The sequence below is a fragment of the Chiloscyllium punctatum genome, chromosome 17 (assembly GCF_047496795.1).
Source record: "Chiloscyllium punctatum isolate Juve2018m chromosome 17, sChiPun1.3, whole genome shotgun sequence".
Classification (NCBI taxonomy): domain Eukaryota; kingdom Metazoa; phylum Chordata; class Chondrichthyes; order Orectolobiformes; family Hemiscylliidae; genus Chiloscyllium; species Chiloscyllium punctatum.
In genome coordinates, this window is record NC_092755.1 from 53,774,255 (window position 1) to 53,798,162 (window position 23,908).

General features: G+C 41.9%; 1 protein-coding gene across 1 annotated transcript in view; it reads left to right on the forward strand.

Moving 5' to 3' along the window:
* Positions 1 to 357: 357 nt before the first annotated feature.
* The window catches only part of aifm3 (AIF family member 3), a 224,227-nt gene continuing 200,676 nt past the window's right edge, over positions 358 to 23,908 (forward strand). The window contains exons 1-2 of the mRNA XM_072587160.1: positions 358 to 443; positions 5,406 to 5,541. The gene's annotated coding sequence lies outside the window, so the exon portion shown is untranslated. The remainder of the gene's footprint in view (positions 444 to 5,405; positions 5,542 to 23,908) is intronic.

Genomic DNA, 23,908 nt, shown 5'->3' on the forward strand with positions numbered 1-23,908 from the left:
AGCAAATTTCTTCTAATCAGTCTGTGACATGCCAGGAATGTTTGTCTGTGCTGCATGTCACAGTATTACACAAGTCAGATGACAAACTTTGACCATCATTTATGAGGGTGAGATCTAATCTCGATAATAACCCCCACAGGGCGAAAGTACATGTCATGAAAAAAACTGGAATATCTCGAGCAAATGACAACAAATATAGAATCCCTAAATAAACAAAAATATGCAAAGGATCTTTTACTCAAACCTGCAGTAGTGTCAATCTCAATTTATCTTATTTTCTCTCTTACCCCTTGGTGTTGTCCCGCAAAGCTTTCCCCCAGAATTTCTTAATGAAAATATAATCATTTTGTTTTCCGTTCATAGTTGATCCGGTCTATTCTGGTTCACAGAAGCACTGCCCCGTAAAAGCTTCTTTCTTCATGCTCTCTGTTCAGAGAAAGTAGGTAAGATTATTTTTCATCACTACAATTGTTAACTGGCAACATGGGTTAAGAGGGAATGTGATCAAAATTGTGATGGTATCCATCGTGAGAGGATGGGCTGTTCCTGGAGTGTATGTCACCTTTGGATTGCATGTTGCCTGTTGTGTCAGTAGGGGTGGGTTAATGAATGGCATAGTCTTCCACAACTGGCACAAATGAATAGGGTTGATCCAAGGTCAACTGATGATCTTTCCTTTCAGTGGGTTCTTTTCTCGTGCCATCTGACCATTTCTTTTATCCTCTGCTTTATCTGCTCTGTGCTAGTCTACTCATCTCTAGTCATCTGGTCCTGGGCATGGATCCTATGCACCATCTTCCAGCCTGACCATAGGGAAGCTCATTTAGGCATCTTATCGAATTGTAGTTGTGGACGACCTGTTGGTCTCGTGCCAATGCCAATCTCACTATGGCACATGTTTTTGGGAGTTAAGCCATCGTCCATTTGACTCAACATGACTTAGCCAAAAGGGTCACCAAGGGGGCAAACACATAGGGGGTCATTGCTTACTATGTGCTTCCTTGTTCTATGTGCTTACTACGTGCTTTGCCTGGAGATGCCTAATACTCATTGAAGTCTTGAGGTGGAACCTCTACAGCCTCTCCTTTTAGCTTCAATAGGTTGCCCATATTTCACTGATATAAGTAGAGATTTTTAAAAAAATCATTCATGGGGTGTAGGCATCATTGGCTGGGCCATCATTTGTTGCCCCACCCCTAATTGCCCTTGAGAAGGTGATGGCGAGTTGCCTTTTTGAGCTATTGAAATCAATCGGTTGTAAATATGCTGTACTATTAGGAAGGGAATACTCCCCTTTTGAACCAGCAGCATGGAAGGAACACCAATATAGTTCCAAATTGGATTGAGGTTTGGTTTAGAGGGTAACGCTCCTGTGCATCTGCTGCCCTTGTCCTTCTGGTTGGTAGAGGTTGATCGTTTTAAATGTGCCAGCAAAAGAGACTTGCTGCGGTGCACCTTGTGGATGGCACACAGTACTGCAACTGTGGCTCAGTAGTGACGGGAGTGATGCTGAAGGTTGTGCATGGGATGCCAAAGAGCAGTTACTTTGTCCTGGATGGTGTCAAGTTTCTTGAGTGCTGCTGGAGCAGCACTCATATCAGCAAATGGGGAATATTCCTCACATCCCTGACTTGTGTCATGTCGATGGTGAGCAACCTTTGACGATCCAGAAGGTGAGTTACTCACTGTGGACCTTGGATACTACCCTGAGGAACCCCTGTGGAGATATCTTGGAGCTGAGATGATTGAAATCTGACACCCACAACAACCTTCCTGTGTACCAGGTATAACTCCAATCGGCAGAGAGCTTTCCAACTGATTTCATTTCAATCTTGTTTTGCAAGGGCTCCTTGATGCCACAATTGGTCAAATGCTGCCTGGATTCTCACCTCATCTATGGATTCTTGTTTTTTTTTCCATCTTTGAGCCAAGGCTATAATGAGGTCAACAGCTGATTGGCCCTGGTGGAACTCAAACCGGGTGTCAGTAAGTAGGTAACCATTGAGCAAGTGCCACTTTGCCAGCACTTACTGATGGTCCCTTCCATCACTTTATGGATGATTAGGAGCAGACTGATGGAAAGTAATTGACCAGATTGGATTCTTATAGCTTTTTCTGTACAGAATGTTCAAGGCAGTTTTCCATATTACTGGTAGATGCCGGTATTATGGCTATACAGGAAAAGTTTGGGTAATGGCATGATTAGTTGTGGAGCACATGTCTTCAATACAATTGCTGGGATATTATCAGGGTCCATAGCTTTTGCAGCATCCTCATTTCTTGATATCATGTGGCGTTGTATCAAACTGGCTCATGATGATTTATGACGGTGGGTACTGCTGGAGGAGGCCAAGCTAGACCATTCACTTGGCCTTACTAACTGAAGGTGATCAGAAAAGTTTCTGTCTTGTTTTTCATGCTGGTGTACTGGGATTTCCTATCATTGAGGATGAGGATATTTATAGAGACTCAACCTCCTGTTAGATGCTCAATTGTCCACCAAAACTTGATGGTTGAAAGTGGCAGAACTGCAGAGATTACATCTGATCCGCTGGTTGTGGGATGGGTTAGTAAGGTCTACTGTAGTTTGTTTCTGCCGTCTGACATACAAGTGGGTTGTGGCTTCACCAGGTTATTTCGATATACCTGGTGCTACTCCTAGCATGCCCTTCTGCACTCTTCCTTGAGACCCCAAACTTAGTACATGTGAAGATTTGTGTTTCTGAGCAGATTCAGAGTATGAAATCACCCACAGATGCATTTCTTTACAAGTAGCCCCCACCCCCAAAAAAGGCTAAAACCGCCCAGAATGCTCTATTTTAATGAAGGAGAAGGTAATCTTTGGATCTAGGTAAATCTCAGGGAAAAATCTTCATAACTCACAATTGCATTTTCCATTCTGAATTGGATGACATGAAAAAAATCACAACATGTACCTGCTTTACTTAATTCAAAGGTAAACTCAACCACTTTATGGAAGAAGTTTAACGGGACAAATAGCCTTTTTAAAAATTACATTCTGTTTATGTTCTTATGAGTCAAATATGCATTGATGTTGATTTTAAGACTGAACAACTGCAAAAGGAGTAGCTGTTTCAGTCCCTGGACCAGGTTACTCCATCCAATTAGGTAATTGCTAATCTACATCTTAATTCTGTCTTGGATCCATAATCCTTCATCTTCTTGCCTCAGAAACATTTATCAATCTCAGTTTAAAATGTTCAGTTGTGAACTTCTAAATGGTAACAATCAAACTAAATGCAAGACATTCAAAGACAATGAATACCTCACTTCCTAGCACCTATGTTTATCATGTTTGATACATGAACTATTGCCTACCATAAAATCACATTCATCTCAATAAAGCTACATGTTAAGCTGGCAAAATGATTCGGGAACAGACTGAAATTATTGCTGCATCCACCTGTCACTATGACCACCACTGTAGTCCTTCCCAGCTCCCAAAACCTCCCTGTAAGTCATTATCTGCTTGCCCATGTCACTGTAAACACTCAGCTAGTGTCATTACATGAAAAGCAAAAGATTTATGAACTCGGAACATGTCAAAGTGCGATACCTTTGAAGTTTGTCACCTTTGGAATCATCTGTCACCATTGGAAAATTCCGATTCATCAGAATGTGAATTATATCATTTGCACAAGCATCTTTTACACTTGTTATGGCAACAGAAATATTATCTCAGCCAGAAGCTCAGATAATGTTGATAGTTATTATGGTTTGTCTCAGTCAACTGGCTGACATGCTTTTACCTTTGTTTAAAATACACCAACTTTCTAACTCATATAAAACCTCAGCTCTCTATTTAAATATATGCTGTTCAAACCACAAAGAAATTTACACAAATAGTGATAAGGAGACATCAAAACAACAGATCCCGGTTATTTACATCTAGAGAAAGTAGACCCATATATGTAAGGCTCAGATTCAGGTTACATGTGTTCAGTAACACAAATAATGTTTCCCCAGCTAAAAACACTGCATTGTATGAGTAAGGTTCCTGCATTTTGTTAAAAATCACACAACACCAGGTTATAGTCCAACGAGTTTATTTGGAAGCACTAACTTTCAAAGCGCTGCTTCTGTGATACAACCACCTGATGAAGAAGCAGCATTTTGAAAGCTAGTGCTTCTAAATAAACTCGTTGGACTATAACCTGGTGTTGTGTGATTTTTAACTTTGTCCACCCCAGTCCAACATCAGCACCTCCAATTCCTGCATTTTGTCCAGCTAGAACTGGCCTACCTATAATTAGATTGATTGCACAGCAGGTAAACAGAACATTTGGTCCAACTTGTCTGTGCTAATCTTTACACTTCAAAGTGCAGCCCTTGACTTCATATAACTATAACATTATCCTCATATCCTTATTCTATAACCTTCATGTATATATCAAACTGTTTGTCTCAACTACTTTATGAGGTAGTAAGTTGCTTGCCTGAGATAAAGAGATTTCTCCTGGATATTCTATTGAATTCAGTGACTGTCTAACGTTTCTGACCCCATTTGGACATTGAACTGGAAGAACCTCAATCAGGCCAAGCCTGATAAAATATCAACAGCTCAGCGGTGCACAGCAAGCCCGTCTGGCTCAGGTATCAGAGTATTGAAACTGTCACAGAGATCAATTCAGTTCCAGTCTCCCAGCACCAGGCATGTCATCCAGAAAAAGACAAAAGACACAAAAGCAAAATGCTGCAGCTGGTGTAAAGCTGAAAGAAAACAAGAGGATGTAGGAAATACTCTGCTGCAGTATCTGTGGAGAGAAGCAGAGTTAACATTTCATTCTGAGGACCTTTTGTATTTGTCTTTAATTCATTGGCACTTCCCATTCAACAATGGCCACTTTTAAAAAACCGTGCTCCTCTCTCAGATAGGATTTCTGTATAGCCCTTTTATCTTGCTTACCTCTTTGGTTTTGATTTCTCCTTTTGTGTTTGATCGGGTACCTACAAAAACTTGCTTCCTTTTTTAGATTAGATTAGATTACATTACAGTGTGGAAAGAGGCCCTTCGACCCAACAAGTCCACACCGACCTGCCGAAGCGCAACCCACCCATACCCCTACATTTACCCCTTACCTAACACTACAGGCAATTTAGCAAGGCCAATTCACCTGACCTGCACATCTTTGGATTGTGGGAGGAAACCAGAGCACCCGGAGGAAACCCACGCAGACACGGGGAGAATGTGCAAACTCCACACAGTCAGTCGCCTGAGGCAGGAATTGAACCCGGGTCTCAGGCGCTGTGAGGTAGCAGTGCTAACCACTGTGCCACCGTGCCACCCACCGTTCCTGTATCACATCTCCTTCCTTAGTCACCATCTCTGACTCCAACTTATTCCACCTGCTATCCAGCTGAAATTCCACCTCTTCCTGTTTCAGATCCACTCAGATCTCCTAGACATCCCGGATTCAACGAACAGCAGTGCATGCTACTTTCTGAGGCCATCCATCAATTGGAGATGCGAACTCCTGACCTTTTGAACATTTCCAGCATTTTCTGCTTTGTTGCAAAAAGGTACTGCTTTCCCTCCTACAAGCCTTCTATTTGTGGTATATACCCCAAATCGTTTGTTATTCGGTGTGTACCTGTGATTAGTTGGGTCAGGATGGGCAGTATCTTATTATTGCAGCTGGCTACATGATAGTTTGGGGCTTATAAGTTAGTTGTTGGTTCAAAGTGAAGTTAATTGTTCATTAAGGTGGAGGAATCTATTTCTCTTTTGCAAATCTGTCCAAGAAAATAGAGATGTGCAAAAAAGATGTGTAATGTCAATCAAAATGTGTTCTGAACCTTCTAATTCCTCAGATGACGGTGCTATAAACAGCTATAAGGAGGCACCAAATTTCAGTAGCATCTTCACTGAAATGTGCTGTGCTCCTATTGAGACATAGTTAAACATCCTTTTTCTCCATTGAATAAGCTCGATTCTCCAACATTTTGACATTTGCAGGTCAAGGATGAGTTCCAAGTGGCAGAAGTGTGAAATTATATTTCTTGCAGCGACAACATAGATTGCTGTAATAATTTGTAACAATTCATAAGTACACAGTTCTCATTGTTTGCATGGAGGAATGTGTATGTTGTAACAAAAGTAAAAAGCTAAAAAAAAGTGCCTTTCTTTCGCAAACTAATGCATGGATGCTCTCAGTTTACATCGCTTTGTGTTGGTGAAGGAAAATGGATGATAATTTGCTGGTTTTAAACATAAAACCAAACATCTTTCAGAAGCCTGCTAAACTGCTGATTTTGCTAAATTATGTCAGAGCTTTGGATAGGAATACAAGGGTTAAAAAAATTTGAGGTCCAGGAATGCAGTCAAATTATTTTCCTTAAAGCCACTTGTTTCTGAACAAGATAAACTGGTTGATGAAGACAGTGTAATTGATACCCTGCAGGCAATGGCACAACAAAACAACCAATATTGTGTGGAATGTGACATTAACATAAGGGAACATTTATCAAAGTTTGAACAGGGCTGTCACTCAATATAAAAATAGCGATAATTGTCAGCAGAATTTTCATGGCGCTGCAAAAAAAGTGACTTCACATTAATGTTTCCTTCAGGTTGCTGGATTTATTAACCCTTGTGGACAGAACCTTCTGTCTGACAGTTGTGGTGGGTCAGCTTTGACTGAAGGAGAATTGGAAATGTTTGGGGTAATGCAAAGTGGATGTTGTCTTCTTTCGCGATTCTAGACAACAAGGGTGATTGCAAAATTGGCTGGACAGCTATACAGTGGGAACAGACAAAGAATGGGAAAGGATCTGCTGAAGTATCACAGTGGGAGAGAATGGTCAGAATTGGCCAGAATTCATCAGAATCATATACAAGTTAGAAGGTTTTAATTGAGATTCTACTGACAGTTACTTAAACTAAAAGCTTTGCTGGCCTGGCTTATATTGTACAAGGAAAATTAAGAAAACAAGCCATCATAATTATTGTTTCATTATTCATGGTCTCATTTCACACCCATTTAATTAACATTCCTCCCTGTGATGGTGGAAGGTCTTTTCTTAAGAAAGAAAAAGAGAAAACAAAATCTTTGCATTTATATAATTGTCTATCATGAACAGTGGATGTTCCAAAAAGCTTTTCAGATGGTGAAGCACTTTTAAAAAGTGCTCACTGTTCTGTTGGAAACATAAGAGCCAGTTTATGCACAGCAAGCTCTCACAAACAGCAATGGCCAGGCAACAAAAGCAAAAATAGCTGGAAAAGCTCAGCAGGTCTGGCAGCATCTGTGAAGAGAAATCAAAGTTAATGTTTAGGGTCTGGTGACCCTTCCTCAGAACTCTGACTCCACCTGACGAAGGAGCAGCGCTCCAAAAGCTTATGATTTCAAATAACTGTAACCTGATGTTGTGTGATTTCTGACTTTGTCCACCCCAGTCCAACACCAGCACTTCCACATCATCTTTAAGACCACTATTTTGGAACTAGCAGTAGGCTATCTCCCAGTAGCTGGTACTGCAGGATACATCAGGTCCGGGAATGAAACTTGGCTTGATTTTTTTTTGTTTAGTCAATTAATGTGGTGGTTATTTGCTGGAGCATATTCCAATGATTCTCTTTAACATCGAAACAGAAATGAGAGCAAAACAAACTGTCTAAGTATGATCTTAAACACGCAACAATACAAAGTTACAACCTGCTTTCCAACACTTTCTTTTACCGACTCAAGTCCAGAGAAATGACATCCTTAGTTCGACACTTTAAGTACCTATTCCAGTGACTTCTTACAGGTTCTTAAACTGTAGACTGTAGATAGAATTTGATGAGTCCTTCTCAAGTCTGCTAATATGAGCTATTCACAGAGTCTAAACTTTATCGGTGTTAATAAGCTGTTAGTTTCCAACCAACTATTCTGCTCTGGAAAATTCACAAAACATCCACTCCACTGAGATCAAACTACACTGAACACTTTCTAGGAGAGAAACTAAACGTGCTTCTAAATTTAACCCTCGTGCTTTCCGAACTGAGTTAATAAGCCTACTTAGATATCCTCATGTGATTACTCTCCCTGTCATAAACCCAACAGTACAAACATCTTTCCATTAGCACCACAGGGGACTGCAGTCACCTGCTTTCTGGATTGAGGTCACTGTTCTTGAAGAACTCTCTGATCTTACTTTTTAAAAAGAAAACCCTTCACGGATGTTTTCAGGATATGGGCATCATTGATTAACCTCAGTATTAATTGCCTATACCTAATTGCTAGAGGGCAGTTAAGAGTCAACCACATTGCTGTGGGTCTGGAGTCACATGTAGCCCAGACTAGGTAAGGATCGCAGTTTCCTTCCCTAAAGAGGGATGGGATTTTGACTTCTGATGATCAACAATAGTTTCATGATCATCATTAGACTTTTAACTGCAGACATTTATTGAATTCAAATGTCACCATCTGCTATGGCAGGTTTTAAACATATGCCCCCAGAACATTACTTGGGTCTTTGAATTAATAGTCTACAGATTATACCATTATGCCATTACCTCCAAGCCACAATATTCCCCAGTTTTGAACAACCAATAATAGACATTAATGCACAAAGTGAGAACAGTCATATGATCTACAATATCTATACAAGAATAGGCTAGGGCTGTTTTCCTTGGAGCGTGGTGACTGTGGGGTGACCTTATAGAAGTTTATAAAATCATGAGGGGAATGGATAAGGTCGATAGGCAAGGTATTTTCCCTGGGTTTGGGGAGCCCAGAACTAGAGGACATAGGTTTAGGGTGAGAGGGGAAAGATATAAGAGGGACCAAAGGGGCAACATTTTCACACAGAGGATGGTGCGTGTATGGAATGAGCTACCAGAGGAAGTGGTAGCGGCTGGTACAATTACAACATTTAAAAGGCATCTGGATGAGTTTATGAATAGGAAGTCATGATTTGGAGATGCTGGTGTTGGACTGGGGTGTACAAAGTTAAAAATCACACAATACCAGGTTATAGTCCAACAGGTTTAATTGGAAGCACTACCATCTGATGAAGGAGCGACGTTCCGAAAGCTAGTGTGCTTCAAATTAAACCTGTTGGACTATAACCTGGTATTGTGTGATTTTTAACTATGAATAGGAAGGGTTTAGAGAGATATGGGCCAAGTGCTGGCAAATGGGACTAGATGAAACGATGAATTAAGAGGGCTGAAAGGGCTCATGAAATATCTTTAGCAAACAGAGTTAAGAAAAATGCCAAAGTCTTTGATTTGTATACAAGGAGCAAGAGGATAACTAGAGAAAGGGTTGGCCCACTCAAGGACAAATGAGAAAAGGTATACGTGGAGTCAGAGAAAATGGGTGAGATTCTTAACGAGTATTTTGCATTGGTATTCACTGAGGAGAGAGACATGACGAATATTGAGGTTCGGGATAGATGTTTGATTACTCTAGATCAAGTCGGCATAAGGAGGGAGGCAGTGTTGGCTATTCTGAAAGGCATTAAGGTGGACAAGTCCTCAGGTCCGGATGGGATCTATCCCAGGTTACTGAGGGATGAGAGAGAGGAAATGGCTGGGATCTTAACAGAATCAAGAGCAAACCATATGGTAAATGGAAAAGCCCGTGGAAAATTGATGTACAGAGAGGTCTGGGTGTTCAAGTCCATTGTTCCCTAAAGGTGACAATGCAGATCGATAGAGTGATCAAGAAGGCAAATGGCATGCTTTCCTTCATCTGATGGGGTATTGAATACAAGAGTTGGCAGGTCACGTTACCCGTTGTATAGGATTTTGGTTCGGCTACATTTGGAACACTGCATACAGTTCTGCTTGGCACATTACCAAAAGGATGTGGATGCTTTGGAGAGGGTGCAGAGGAGGTTCACCAGGATAATACCGGGTATGGAGGGTGCTAACTATAAAGAGGGGTTAAGTAGATTAGGATTATTTTCATTAGAAGGACGGAGGTTGAGGAGGGACCTGATTAAGGTCTACAAAATCATGAGACAGAGTGGATAGCAAGGAGAAAGTGAGGACTGCAGATGCTGGAGATCAGAGCTGAAAAATGTGTTGCTGGAAAAGTGCAGCTGGTCAGGCAGCATCCCAGGAGCAGAAGAATCGACGTTTCGGGCATAAGACCTTCTTCAGGAAGAAGGGCTTATGCCCGAAACGTCGATTCTTCTGCTCCTGGGATGCTGCCTGACCTGCTGCGCTTTTCCAGGGTGGAAAGCAAGATGCTTTATCTCAGAGTGGGAGATTCAATTACTACGGATCACGAGTTCAAGATGAGAGGGGAAAAGTTTAAGGGAGATAAGTGTGGAAAGTTCTTTATGCAGGTGTTGGGTGCCTGGAACGCGTTGCCAATGGAGGTGGTGGAGGTGGACAGGATAGCCTCGGTCATTTAAGATGACCTAGGGCAGGGAGCAAAGAGATACAAATCCTTTGAAAGTAGGCGACAGATTTAGACCGAGGATCTGGGTTGGTGTAGGCTTGGAGGGCCGAATGGCCCACTCTGTAATTTTCTTTGTTCTTTGTTGTTCTTAGATTAATTTAGGATATCAGGTTGGCACGGATGGGTTGGACTGAAAGGTCTGTTTCTGTGCTGTATATCTCTATGACTCTATATCTTATAGTCGAACATCCAATTAGAATAAAACTGAAGTAAATATAAGTAACAGATACCACTTGATTGAACACCCTACACAGCAATCACCTAGCAAATCTAGTGAAGCCAGATTCTGTGAACTTCTCAGTAACACACCCTGTCCAGCCAGCACTCCCTCTAATTGTGTTGCTAGCATTGACCTCCGAGACCTGGGAACCTGGCAGCCACTTCTGGACCTGGTTGGAGTGCCATCACTGATCTCCACATACAGGACATCAGATTGGCTGTGCAGAGGGGATTTTTTTTTAGATTCCATACAGTGTGGAAACAGGCCCTTTCGCCTAACAAGTCTACACCAACCCTCTGAAGAGTAACTCACCCAGACCCATTTCCCTCTGACTAATGCACTTAACACTACGGGCAATTTAGCACGGCCAATTCACCTGACCTGCACATCTTTGGACTGTGGGAGGAAACCGGAGCACCCGGAGGAAACCCATGCAGACACGGGGAGAATGTGCAAACTCCACACAGACAGTCACCTGAGACTGGAATCAAATCTGGGTCCCTGGTGCTGTGAGGCAGCTGTGCTAACCACTGAGCCACCATGCTGCCCCACCACCCCTCCACAGATCTTAATAGCACTTTGGGCCACCGAATGTCATTCAAATTTTATGAGGGATTCCAACTTCTTCTTTTCCAAAATCTGAGTCTTCTAACTCTGTCAAAAGTCACTCCATTATAGGCTGTCACATTGACTGCTCACATTCTGATATGATTCGGAGATGCCGGTGTTGGACTGGAGTGTACAAAGTTAAAAATCACACAACACCAGGTTACACTTCAACAGGTTTAATTGGAAGCACACTAGCTTTCGGAGCGACGCTCCTTCATCAGGTGATTGTGGCGGGCTTGATCGTGGAGAGCCCTCCACTATCACCTGATGAAGGAGCGTCGCTCCGAAAGCTAGTGTGCTTCTAATTAAACCTGTTGGACTATAACCTGGTGTTGTGTGATTTTTAACTTTGTACACATTCTGATCGTTCACTTTCTCAAGTATAACTGCGCTCCCCTGGATTCTGGAGACCAGATTCCAGCATCTACACACAGGCACAGTTTCAGCTTTTTGCAGACAGTTAACTTCAACAGGCTGGCACTATTCCTGCATTCCTCAAAGCTGTAACTTTGCTCAGCTGCTCAAAGCAAATGCTGCTCGTGTGTTTCCTTCACCCTCACTCTCAGCTACACGGAACTATTGATGACACCACGCTTCCTCCACAACAACTACGTTCTTTCCTGAACCCCTAACCCCAACACTTAACTGCATTTCCTGCCTCCCTGGACTCAGATGTCTTCTGATTCCTAATGACCCAGAGCTTGCTATTATAGCATCTTTTCAGAGTGGAGTCTGTTCTCATTGCCTCTAATTACATGATGAAACATCAGCCTGAAGTTAATAGCCTTCTCCTGTGATTGCCAACTGACTAAGTTGACTGTTTAGTAACTCTTAAACTGTTCTGACCAACTTGATGAAAACCTCTCAACTCGCCCTGTCTTGTCTGTGTTGATTATAACTAATATTATGGAACAGTCAAATGCAGCAACACACATTGGAACTCTGTTCCCTGAATGAACATGCAAACAAGGAGCTGGTGCAAGCCCTTCAGTCCTTGGGGATTGCTCCACCGTTTCGTGAGACCACAGAGTCATAGAGTATACAGCAGGGAAAACAGGCCCTTCAGCCCAACACGTCCATGCCGACCAGGTTTCCAAAACTGAACTGTTTACCTGCTTTTGGCACATATCCCTCTAATTCTTTCCTAACCATTTACCTGTCTGGCATTTAAATGTCCGGCAGCTTGTTCCATACATGCCCACACTCTCTGTGAAAAGGTTGCTCCTCAGGTCCTTTCTAAATCTTTCCCCTCTCACTGTAAACCTAGGACCTTTAGTTTTGGACTCCTCTACCCTGGGGAAACGATCGTAGCTGTTCACATTATGCTCCTCATGGTTGGATTGGTTTATATTTAAAAATTTGTATCCCCCCACCGACCTCTGACAACCTTACAGTGTCTTGCTTAACAAGAAACTATCCACCTCTGCATTAAAAATATTCAAAGACTCTGCTTCCTCCATCTTTTGCAGAAGAGAGTTCCAAAGACTCATGACTCTCTGTGAGAAAATATTTTTCTGCATTTCTGTTTTGAGTGTTGAGAGTGTGGGCACTGTCAGACGGTGAGTTTTGAGAGTGTGGGCACTGTCAGACGGTGAGTGTTGAGAGTGTGGGCACTGTCAGACGGTGAGTGTTGAGAGTGTGGGCACTGTCAGACGGTGAGTGTTGAGAGTGTGGGCACTGTCAGACGGTGAGTGTTGAGAGTGTGGGCACTGTCAGACGGTGAGTGTTGAGAGTGTGGGCACTGTCAGACGGTGAGTGTTGAGAGTGTGGGCACTGTCAGACGGTGAGTGTTGAGAGTGTGGGCACTGTCAGACGGTGAGTGTTGAGAGTGTGGGCACTGTCAGACGGTGAGTGTTAAGGGAGTGGGCTTATTTTTTAAACCCTTATTTTTTAAACAGCGATCCCTAGTTTCAGATTTTTCCAAAAGAGAACATATCCTCTCCACTTATACTCTGTCAGGCCCCTTCTAGATCTTATACACTTTACTCAACACTTCTGAACTCCAGCAGATAAAAGCCTCACCTGTCTAACCTTTACTCAAAATAATTCCAGATATTAGTTTAGTAAACCTTCTCTTAACTGCTTCCAATGCATTTACATCCTTCTGAAAATAAGGAGAACAATACTGTGCATAATATTCCAGATGTGTCTCACCTATGCTCTGTATAACTGAAAATATTTGCAGATTACTGGTAGAATTTGCACACAACAAAGTGTTTTACATCACTATACTCTCTGATCTTCATTGTTTTACAGGACACTGCTATTTATCCTCCATTCTCCTCATCTCCTGAGCTCACCTATTGTAAAGTCATTCAGATGCCAATTTTTCATAGATTCATCTCTACAGCTCCTTCTTTTATCAGACTCCCAGATCCACACTCCTGTAATGGACGTTCCTGAATCCCTCAGTCTTTCCACAGAGACAATATTATCCAAACCTTTCAATATCACAAATAAAGCCCAGAAGTGCATTCATTCAAAAGCAAAAGAGCATTCCCACTGCTCATGATTTGTAAATTACAGGCTTAACTTCCTTATAGAGGTTTGTAAAATCATGAGGGGCATTGATATGGTGAATATTAAAGGTCTTTTCCCTTGGGTTGGGGAGTTCAAAACATGTGGACACAGGTTTAAGATGAGAGGGGAAATATTTATAAGGGTCTTGATAGGCAACTTTTTCAGACAGAGGGTTGTGTGTCTGGAGAATGAACATCCAGAGGAAGTAGGAGATGAAGGTACAATTACAGTTTAAAATACATTCAAACAGGTACAGGAATAGGGAAGGTTTAGAGGGATATGGACCAAATGCAGTCAAATGGAATTAGTTTAGTTTGGGGAGCCTGGTCAGTGTGGACGAGTTGGACCTAAGGATCTGTTTCCATACTCTATGACATGGTAATGTTAATTTGTGAACATTGATGAATCTGCAGATGAATGCATCTAGAAATGGTCACAATCCTTTGGAGAGGAGTGATGGGGGATGGGTGACAGCAGTCTCAGTGATGGACATTACTTAAGGTTTGAAATGATGAAGGCAGTCTGTGTTTTAAACCAGGTCAAAGAACCAGAAGGTAACAGACAAGATGAAGGGAGATACAAATCACTCATGCATTGCCAGACGCCTGCCCGTGCCACTATTGTGAGTTGGGATTTGCTATGGCTTTGCTGTCCTTTGACTGTGACGGGTAAGTGAATGTTAACAACCTGCACCTAGATGCCCACATGTTGAGGTGGCTTAAACTGCTGTCTGTGGATTTCTGCACGGTCCTTCTGTAAGCTGATATGTCAGCTGCATGAATGGTAAACATCTATCTGAGGTTATGTTGTTTGGAAACAGTTGACTGCCTGGACTGGCACAGTGTAGGTAGAAAACTGCTCGCATCCAATCTTTAAAAGCTGAAGGAGTCTGCAACAAAGACAAGGTTGGCACATCTGGTGTAACGTGCTTATGACTGTTCGACCGATGACTGCAGAAGCAGGGCATCAGTAAGTTCAAAGACAGATATCGGTGCGCTGTGAAACATTTGCATGCCCGTGTCAAATGGCTTCAATGGTGACCCAGGTATTAAGCCCTCAAAGGGAAGGTCAAAGCTATGTGGTGGCATAATAGTCATGTGAAGAGGACAAATGAAGGTCAGAGCCCAACACAATGGAAGAAGCAAAATCTGTCGTTCCAGAGAGGGGGCATCAAGAAAACTTCACTCACCTCAGCTGAAACAAGCCTAAAACCTGAGCTGGTAACTGCCAGAGAGAGATTTGTAGCATTTTGCAGTGCAACAAACCATTGAGTCACAGATTCATGCAGCACAGAAAAGGCCCTTCGGCCCATCAAGACTGCAACGAACACAAAGGTGGGTCCAAGGATCTTCCTGGCTTATATCAGTTTGAAGTCAATGAGAATGTTAGACCAGCTCAGTGAGGAGCACATCTGCTCAAACCCAGCTTGGAAGACAAAATGGAAGGGCTGGAAATGAAAGGAATAGATGAGAAACTGACAACCCCTATAGACTGGATTAGCCGCATGGTATTGGAGAAAACAAGCCCTGGATTATAGAGCCATAGAATCATACAGCATGGAAACAGACCTTCAGTCCAACCAGTCCACGCTGACCATAATCTCAAACTAATCTAGTCCCACCTGGCTGCTCCTAGCGCATAGCCCTCCAAACCTTTCTTATTCATGTACTTACCCAAATGTCCTTTAAACGTTGTAAAAATGCCCACATCCACCACTTCTTGAGGAAATTCATTCTACAGGTCAACCACCTTCTGTTTAAAAAAATTGCACCTCATGTCTTTTTTAAGATCTCTCTCTTCTCATCTTAAAAATATGCCCCCAAGTCTTGAAATCCCTACCCTGGGAAAAGACACGTACCACTAGCTCTACTTATACCCCTAATAATTTTATAAACCTCTAGAAAGTCACTTCTCAGCCTTCTACACTCCAGTGGAAAAAGTCTCAGCCTATCCAGCCTCTCCTAATAACTCAAACCTTCCATATTTAGCAACATCCTGATAAATCTCCTCTGAACCCTCTCTAGCTAAATAATATCCTTCCTATAACTGGGCAACCAAAACTGGACACAAAACTCCAGAAGAAGCCTCACCAATGTCCTGTACAGCCTCAACATGACTTACCAAACCCTATACTCAAAGGACTGAGCAGTACACGTAAATGTGCTAAACGCCTTCTTAACCGTCCTATCTATGTATGACTTGCATAAATCCATAGGATCTCAATAAAGACTTGAAGAGATCTTATTACACCATGCCATCCATTGAAGAAATTATGCCACGTCCTGCTAAGGCAAAGGTCTCTGCATAGGCAAGTTTTGGCTGTTTTCTGGCCATCATTTGGGAGGTAGAGAGGCTGCACATTATATTTGGCTTCTTCGTGGCTCCAGGAGAGTATCGACACAAACAGTATGAGATAGTCAGTGATCTTTTGAGGTAGATTGTGTATGATCATGTATCGTGGATGATGCACTGTTTTACCTAGGTGGATCTATGATGGACTATAGAGTCAGGAGACTGCTTCAGAGAGCTCACTCGATAAACATTAGGCTGAACAAGGAAACAATGCATTTGAAGATGCTTGGAGTCAAGTCGATAGGTCAGTCATTGGCAAAGAAATGACTTCACCTTGATTCTGATAAAACTAAGAGTTATAATAGAAACCGCAAATCCAATTGATATCCAATCTGTGCAACAATTTCTTGAATTTGTGAGCAACTTAACAAAATTCTTGCCTAATTTGTCATCAGAGCGTGAACCTCTGAGCCAGCTCAGTGCTCTTTGGTGTTCTTTGGTATTGGGGTACAGAAAAAGGGGCAGTTTTCACTTGCATCAAACTACGAGAAAAGATAATGGCAGAACTGAGGTACTGCAATTGCAGCAATGAAGGCACCTTGCAATGTGATGCCAATGAAACAGAGCATAGAGGAAAGCTTATGCAGCAAGGACAATTATTTTATGAACAAAAACCCAATCAGAACTGCATTCCCCAGAATTGGAGATGAAACATCAACTCGGGAATGATCAGAGAATAGGCGAAAGTGAGGACTGCAGATGCTGGGGATCAGAGCTTAAAAATGAGTTGCTGGAAAAGCGCAGCAGGTCAGGCAGCATCAAAGGAGAAGGAGAATCGACGTTTCGGGCGTAAGCTCTCCAGAAGAAGGGCTTATGCCCGAAACATCGATTCTCCTTCTCCTTTGATGCTGCCTGACCTGCTGCGCTTTTCCAGCAACACATTTTCAGCTCTGATCTCCAGCATCTGCAGTCCTCACTTTCTCCTAGTTGATTTTAACCTACTGCGAATCCTCTTGCTAGGATGCCTTCCGTGAAGAAGCTCTCCTCCTCCCTCTACAACGATCTCAGTGAGTCCCTCTCTCACTGCATCCCCCAGGTCAACTCCTCTGCCCTGAAGCTCTTCAGCCACGTCCTCAAACAGATTTGCTACAACAGTCACATCTCCTTCCTCAGCACCCGTCTACGGAACCGACTGACCCCGCACGGACTCCGGACTACGTTCAGACCAACAAAATTTGGACCCAACCAGGACAACCAGTACCTACAACAAATCCGAAGCCTCCAGCAACAGACCTCCCTCCGGGTTCCTCCGCTCCACGCTTGCAGCCATGCGCCGCTACCTACAGTCAGCCCAACCGCAGCTCAGGACAACACTCTCACAGACCTGCAAAGGTCCTTTATTCTTCTTCATGATCAGAGAATAGCCAATAACAACTCACGCACGTACCATTAAAAGAGCTGAATACTTTAGAGGTGATAGATGAAATGCATGTAAAGGGACAGATAAAAGTGGTCTAGATTGGAATGAGCAAACAGTTTTTGTTCATGAGTGATAATTATCTTTATTAGCTATGTATATTGAGTAACTTGAGGCTGCAAATGATGACACATGCATTTCTTTGTTTTTTAATGGTAAGGAGGATGTCTGGAGAAATGCAATTGTAAGGATGTTGTACACTATGACTTTCCATAGTTATGTGACCCCTGCTGTAACTGCTTTCACTTTTAGTAAGAGAAGCCATTAAAGCTGAAACATGAAACAGGTTTGGAAGAAGCCTAGGAGACTTCTAAAAAAGAAACATATTCAGTCAATGCAGGGCAACAAATCTAATAGGATATTGGACTACACAACCTCAACAATACAATATAATTTAAAACAGTCAACAATCAATATATACAAAGTTTTGGTCAGATTACACTTTGAATACTGTTTCCATTTCCAATCATCAAAAATGACATGCAGTCCAGAGAAGACCCCGAATGTGTATCCCCAGTTTCTAGGCTCCAGATTACAAGGAAAGTCTGGGAAGTGTAATTCAATAGGGGGATATAATATTTCAGGATACATCAAACGTTTATCAACAAAATGCATTGAAATGTGAAAGCTGAAAACTGGTTTAAACCAATAAAAGTTAGGACTGAAATCAGGAAAATTATTCGCTTAATGAATGAGCAGAATGTGGAATAAACAAAGCAATGGATCAGAAAACAGTTTGGAAACAATTGAATCATACTTTTGGGTTGCACCCGGATCTCTCGGGATCTCTCTGGATGACTCAATCGTCCTCCTCGTCTGTAATTATTTCGTGATATTGGGGCAACTGAAAACTTGTGTTGAAATTACTTAGAGTGGATGTTACCCTGTGTGGTGATTGTGTGCTTCGTGGGCTGTGGGCATCACTGGAAAGGCTGGCATTTATTGTCCATCCCTAATTGGCATTTTGGGCCAAATCTGTGGGTCATTACAGTGCAGTGTTATGAGTACTTTGCAATTTGGCAAGATGTTCATGTTCACCAGGGCAGGTTGCTCCAGAAGGGGACGAAAGGTTGGCATAGTTTTGATGAACCGTAATGAAGAATAATAATGGGGATGGTGCCCCAATGTCTGTTTGTTAGCACAGATCTTCAACATTGATCTCAAGTGACTTTGACATCGACACAAATGTTTCTGTTTGTGGGGAGGTGAAGCAATCAGCATTCATCCTTGTTTCAAAACTGCAAAACTACCAGCAATTTCTAGCATTTGTACATATGCAATTCAACTCAGAAATCCAGAAGTCATTGCTGGGGATACCCAGTTCTACTGAAAGGTGCACTGGTACAGTGTTTGCAGAAGCAATCAACACAGATATCATTGACTGACATGAACATCTCTTTTTAAATTATTATTCTATCAGTAAAAGCTACTTAAACTGATGTGTGACTAAAATTCTTGTGAAACATTGGTTACTGTTAAGTGCCTGAAAAGCACATTTTTCTGGATTCCCTTCTCTGTATTTCATCATAAAGGTTCAAGATATTTTCATTGAGCAAGGTTAACTTTTATTTCATATTACTGAATGGTCGTTTATGAGATTTTAACATATACCTTAATTCCATTATTATGGCCAGAACTTTGTTTTGTTGTCCGTAAAATGGTAAGTAATGGATAGTCAGTGCCATCTGTGGGAATTCTTCAAGCTGATTGGCTACTCGAGCTATTTGATGACTTAACTGTTCTCGATGCCAGAGATATCCTATAACTGACACCCAAATGAAATTGACACCTAAGTAGGGGAGAGCAATTCCACAATGCTCACTAGATGCTTATAAACAGACTTAACCTAATCAGCAGCACCAATGTCCCTTTGTTTTGAATCGCAAAAGCTGAGACATTAATCTGTCGGCATTCCTGTTTGGAATTCTGATAAAAGATATTGACTAGAAATGTTAACATATGCTGAAAAACACAGCAAAAGACTTTCAGAGATTTATATATTTTTAAAATCTCTTGTTTAGCACAAACACCAGCTTTGACCTTTATTAGATTAGATTACTAACAGTGTGGAAACAGGCCCTTTGGCCTAACAAGTCCACACCGCCCCGCCGAAGTGCAACCCACCCATACCCCTACATCTACCCCTTACCTAACGCTATGGACAATTTAGCATGGCCAGTTCACCTGCCCTGCACATCTTTGGACTGTGGGAGGAAACCGGAGCACCCGGAGGAAACCCACGCATACACGGGGAGAATGTGCAAACTCCACACAGTCAGGTGGGAATTGAACCCGGGTCTCTGGTGCTGTGAGGCAGCAGTGCTAACCACTGTGCCACCGTATCTTCTAGATACTATCCCTGTTCAGAAGGGGAAGTGCCCAGTTTTATTTTAGTTTGAAAACACATCACGAACTCACTCAATCAATTAATATTAATAAGTGTTTTTCTATTTTAAACACCCAATCAACTAGTCAAAACAAAAACAAATAATAGGCACTCTCCATCGCTCTTCAGCAGTGCAACCTTAACAAGACATAAAAGAAAGGGAGGGAGATACATCAAAAATATATTGGAGGGGGAGATATTGCACTTCAGTTCCCATGATGCTCACTGAAGTAACTCCACAGAGCCAGCTGTCAGAGTGAACAGGGTGTCTAACATTTCTATTTTTTTTCCCTCAAAGCTTCATTTATTCACAGGAAGGTTTGCAATGCAAAAATGGGCATAGAATGGCCTTCAGGTCACGTATGGGATCCTGTCAGCTCCTTACCGTAACACTCAGCACCATCCTCAAGCAGCAAAGCAGAGACACAAAGAGGTGGGTGGGGAGAAGACTGGAGAATGTAACAGTGACGTAGGACAGCACTTCTCAGGTATTGGAAACACAAACTAACACCATTCTTAGCTCCTTGTCAAATCAAAAATACTCAGGATACAGGCTGCATGTTTTGCTCAAGGATTGATTTATTGAGGTGCTTGCAATTGGTCTTTGCTTGTGATTATAGAGATGGCCACTCAGCCCATCATGTGAGGCACCAGTGCTCTTTTGAGTAAAATGTCTGTGACCTCATTCATTCATTCTTTACCTAAATCTGTCCCATTTATGATCCACTATTTAAAAGCTGACAACTATACCTTAAGTTTGTGACTTGCCTGACTTCTTCCAGGATATTCACGTACTCACTCGTTGGTATTCCCACTGAGTGGTAATGTGTGGTGAACTCACTCCACTCCTATTTTTAATCTGTCAGCTGGGACACCCTAATTGGACCAGATTAACAACTCCAATCAGGGTACTCCTATTCTATGAGGTCCATCTGGCTAACCTTGTTACAATCACTCCACTCACCCCTCTCTAAATGTTCTGTAAGTAGAAACCCAGCTCCTAAAGCCCATTGAGTATAACTGCTCTCAATCAACTCAGGAACCCTCCTATTTGACCTGAGTGACAGTTTACTTAATTTCATTGGAACCCTCCACATTCCCTTTTAAGTGAGTATCTTTTGGAGAGTTGCAAGTCGAGAGGAATTGTGTCGAGGAGTATGTAACAATGGGGTTCTGAAGGATCCCGAGGCGCACCTCCAATCTACACTGGCATAACAGCTGTCTGGCTATTGGAAAATCCAGGCCAATTTTGTTGTTTGTATTTGCAGTACATCACTTTCAAACTTACTGTAGAATTCAATCCTATTTTGATCACTATTTTGCAGAGAACCTTTTCCTATGACATTACTAACCAGCCCTGCTTCTTTACACTTTGGCTGATTTAGTTGTATCCCTTACCCCTTTCACAATGTATTGCTGAAAGAAACAATCATAAAAATATTCTACAAACTAATCTTCCAGAACACTTTTGTCAATTTGATTGTAGATGTGAGGGACAGCGTAATGCACACTTGTTGAGTAATATTTTCAGTTCAGTTAAAAATAAAAGGTAAACATTATGTTCCATAGTTTAAACAGAATTTGCCTACAAAATTATCATCTTGACAAAAATACTTTTAGTCTGTTTATTACAGTAAACATCTTTTAGATTAGATTCCCTACAGTGTGGAAACGGGCCCCTCAGCCCAAACCAACCCTCCGACGAGTAACCCAGCCAAACCCATTTCCCTCTGACTCATGCACCTAACACTATGGGCAATCTAGCATGGCCAATTCACCTAACCTGCACGTCTTTGGACTGTGGGAGGAAACCCACGGAGACAATGTGCAAACTCCACACAGACAGTCACCTGAGGCTGGAATCAGAACTGGGACCCTTGTGCTGTGAGGCAGCAGTGCTAACTATTGAGCCACCATGCCACCCTCATCTTAAAGCTGAAAATCATGTTGTGTCATCTTTTTGCAAATCTGAAAGAAATGTACCTCCTAGGATAATACACAGCTGATGTAAGAAGTCTGCTGAGGGGTAGGGAACATTCTAAAAAGTAAAATTAAAATGTTTGCATACCTCCAAATATCACTGTTAGGTGTTGTACTGTGATGTCGATATATTCTAATGTAGTGGTACATCAAAGGGCTCTGTCCCACAAAATAAATTAACCACTCAAGTGACCACAATTGTGTAATTTGCCACCAGAGAAAGTGTTATAATGTATTCAAAAATGCAGAAAAGTGTATTAGTAAGTTCTCCTGCTTAGTTTTCTCACTGCGATTTTAGTGAAAAACCAACTCAGATAGGTACAGTCCCTCATAATGAATGTGTCTATTATGATTATTTGTGTAAATGAGTAAGCATGAATATATATGGGATTATAGAATTCCTACAATGTGGAAACAGGCCACTTACCTCATCAGGTCGACACCAACCATCCAAAGAGTATCCCACCCAGAACTACCCTATCCTTGTAACCCTGCATTTCCCATGGCTAATCAGAATAGATTGAAATATCCTTTCATTGTCATGTGTAATCCAATACAAATCCACCCAACCTGCACATCCCTGAACACTGCAGGCAATTTAGCATGTCCAATCCACCTAAACTGCACATCTTTGGACTTTGGGAGCAAATGGGAGCACCCAGAGGAAACCCACATGGACACAGGGAGAATGTGCAAACTCCAAACAGGTTGGAATTTAATCTGGCCCCCTGGCATTGTGAGATGGTCGTGCTATCCATTGAGCCACCCATGGATGTACATGAGAAATTAACATAAATTTTACTTTTTAGCAAAGCATGCAGCTAGTTGCATTTTCCTAAGGACAAAAATTACCAGTATGGCAAGATCATCTCTCTTCACAGCATTGTGAAATTCCTGACAAAGCTTACTCCCACTGTCCTTGGAGTCCTTGGATGATAGTTCATACTTATCTGCAAGGCTAGTTCAAATAATCAAAACCACAATCTGATAAAAGCACACTAATCTTAATATCTTACTGAAAGTGTACCTTGACCAAACAGATTGACCAATGTGATTCTTAAATATAAATTTGAAAAGGATTTCTTGGAAATTGAGAGTGCAACCTAATTACAATGAAGGCCCTCTCACCTAATACGGGATAATGATTAGAGAAGGATGGTTATTGATCGAATGAGTCTCTGCCGTGCCAGCATTTAATAATGCAACACTAAAAATCATTATTAATATTGCAACATAACAAAATAATTAGATTCATTGAGGAGACACAGGTATTAGAAACCTTCACATCAGAGACACCCTGAACTTATCGGGTCTCATACTATTGGGGATCAAGGTAATAGGATGGTTATATTTGATGGATATCCTCACTTTCTTTTAAAGTCTGGTATTCATAGGAAGTGGAGGTTGAAATTTGAAAACTCTCATAGAAATAGGAGCCAGTTATTTTCTCTTTTCAGCATATTATTTTCCTTTGCAAAACATGTTCTTTGTATAGCTACCAAAATTGCTCACTTTCTTAAAATAATATCATAGAATCTCTACATTGTGGAAGCAGGCCATTCAACCCACACTGGCCCTTCGAAGAGTGTCCCACCTAGTCCCTGTAATCCTGCATTTCCCAGGGCTAATCCACCTAGCCTATGTAGCCCTAGATGCTATGGGCAATTCAACGTGGCCAATCCACCTAACTGCAAATCTTTGAACTGTCGGAGGAAACCAGAGCACCCGGACGTAACATGGGGAGAATGTGCAAACTCCACACAGACAGTCACCCGAGACTGGAATTGAACCAAGGTCTTTGATGCTGTGAGCCACCGTACTACCCATATATCTCATATATTTGCTTAAAATTTAAATTGACTCATCTATTCTTCTCTATCAAACATTCGGTGAACCCAAATCCTATTCTTTTTAGTGTCATAGAGTCAAAACAGCACAGAAATGGGTGGAGGAATATTTTCTGAGGAGTACCACCTGTCCCTCAGAGTATCAGATAAGTGCAATCA